This window comes from Lepeophtheirus salmonis, unplaced genomic scaffold (genome assembly GCF_016086655.4).
Source record: "Lepeophtheirus salmonis unplaced genomic scaffold, UVic_Lsal_1.4 unplaced_contig_11694_pilon, whole genome shotgun sequence".
In the NCBI taxonomy this organism is placed as follows: domain Eukaryota; kingdom Metazoa; phylum Arthropoda; class Copepoda; order Siphonostomatoida; family Caligidae; genus Lepeophtheirus; species Lepeophtheirus salmonis.
In genome coordinates this window covers 1-2,256 of record NW_027289685.1, presented here as the reverse complement: position 1 = coordinate 2,256, position 2,256 = coordinate 1, and the positions used below count along the sequence as shown (strand labels likewise).

Sequence of the window (2,256 nt, the reverse complement as noted above, 5' to 3'; positions counted from 1 at the left end):
CTCGACTTCAAAAATATAATAAGATAATTTGCTTCCTCTTCAAATTATGAATAATAATAAACGTTACTTCGATCCTCTTCTCTCCTATAAAAATTAATTTAATTCTATAACCCTTCTCATTAATTTATGATGTAACTCACCATACCTAATATTCTGAGTATAGGCCCGATTCGTTGAATGACTTCTTTTACTAAATTATATACCTTGAAAGAATTAATTAATTAAGCAAGGGTTAATTGAAGTATTTACCTTCTCGCTTTTGTTATGAACTTACAACAAATAAGTCAGGATCTTTGGAGTTCCTCCAGCATTGCAACATAGTAGTAAGCTGACTCTGGAAAAGGAAATAAAAAGTTATCATTAATTCTTTTTTATCCTTCTTCTTCGTCCCTTTTTTCTTTTTCCTTCTTATTTTCCTTTTGTCTCTTTTTTCTTTTTTCTTCTTATTTCTTCTTTTTAATTTGTTCTCTATGTGCGTCCATACATTTATTGTTTCTCGCAACCTCATCTTCATAAAGAGAAAAAAACTGACAGAAATCATATGGTCGATAACTTCAACAGCTTCTCTTAGTTATTAATTGTCATATGTACTAATCAAGTTATTAAGAAATTGATGTATTCTTGAATGAAAAAAATGTTGAATATGTGCAGAGATGCATAAAAAATGTCCAGCGTATACATTAATATAAAATCAAGTGAAAATGAAAATAGTAATCCTGATAATTTGAAAAATGTTTGCGAGTAGAGCAGCTTTAATTTCAGTGATTTTTGATTATATCAGCTCCAAGCAAACTGTAAGAAAATAAACAGAAATCCCCATCCTTATTCAACAAACTACTTATAGGCTGGAGTTGCTTTGATATAAATCCTCAAATTTACTCCAAGTTCAAAAATGACTTCAACCTATTTCCACTGAGCTAACCGATATTGGTATACTCCGTTTTTTAATAGAAAATAGAAATATCCTTCATGTTCTAGCTACAAAAAGTACATCACGCTTTCACGATCGAATTTTAGACTCCACTAATTATATGAATTAATACTGTAATAATACGTTACTCCTCACCCCCCGATAAATATATAACAAGGAACTGATTACAACATATAATCAAGAGTACCATATACAGAGGTGTATAAAAACTTACTTATAAAGCGAGAGTAACGCATTCTAGTTGGCAATTTGAACAAAACATCTCAGTATACAGGGATTTCTAGTGTGCATGCTCATCAATGACAGAGAGTAAAGATTGATTCACTCAAAATTATTATAAATACAAGGTTAAACCATCATGTAATCCGGATTGCCAGAATTTTCAATTTGATGTATATTACAAACTGGTTGGCAAGATTTGGTTTGACGTCATGGAGTATGGGATCTCTGTCTTAATAGATATAATAATAAAAATGATATGCTCACCAGTTACAGTATATACTCTTTGACATCCCTATTAAAAAGGGTGGTGGACGTCGAACATCAGTTGGAAAAGTGTTATGGTAAAACTTTATGTTTCAATCAACCTTGATCACCGACTATATATCCTCGTTAAATAAGGAGTAGGATTTCTGTTTATTTCCTTCCTCCCACGGCTGCTTACAGCTAATCTAATAAAAATTCATGTTTACTAAGTTATTCTACTCCCATAAATTCTTCAAATTGTCAGAATAAAATATTAGCCTGGATTAGCACATCTATCGTGCATGTACACCTCTAAGTGCATGTATAATAGGTACATATAGTAACTCTCCTTTAGACGTGTACATGCAAAATTGATGTGGTCTTTACAAGGTTAATTTTATTTGTTTTTTTTTAATCTATACATACATATATACATAGACGTATTTTAAGAATCACTAACCATAAGTATCGCTTCCACCTTCTCAATGATAAGGAAAGAAAATTATCATTGACGATCAGTATTTCCAACTTCGTCTTGTAAAGGAATGCAATTTAATCGTTGTAGTGAGAAGCTAGCAATTCAATGGATTTCTCGAATATCTTATTCACGGTTAATTATTTTCTCTTGATTCCAAAATTTGTGAAGGATCGTAGAGAGTGTCTCCATCCGCGAAGTATTTTAACTAATCATCTTAGAGTAATTATCAACGTTATTGTATATAGTACTCCAGTATTACTAGAGGGGCTTGAAGTTAGTAGATTCTGAACTATGGTTTGCTGCGATTTGGGCTCACAGTTGCAACGGAATACCTATAATTTAGAAACAGACTTGCATCAATTGTATTTATCTATTCTGAAAA

General features: G+C 31.5%; 1 long non-coding RNA gene across 14 annotated transcripts; it reads right to left on the bottom strand.

Moving 5' to 3' along the window:
* LOC121130758 (uncharacterized) lies at nt 1-2,187 on the bottom strand. Of its 14 annotated transcripts, none has more exons than XR_005868800.2 (5): nt 1,857-2,187; nt 1,418-1,602; nt 250-620; nt 141-190; nt 1-84 (listed from the first exon to the last, which is right to left on the bottom strand). It is a non-coding gene; the product is annotated as an uncharacterized lncRNA (long non-coding RNA). The 14 variants fall into 14 exon arrangements; XR_005868802.2 differs by lacking the exon at nt 1,857-2,187 and adding an exon at nt 1,146-1,335 and having other exon boundaries at nt 1,418-1,638; XR_011784043.1 differs by lacking the exon at nt 1,857-2,187 and adding an exon at nt 1,146-1,335 and having other exon boundaries at nt 250-527; nt 1,418-1,622.
* Nucleotides 2,188-2,256: the final 69 nt, after the last annotated feature.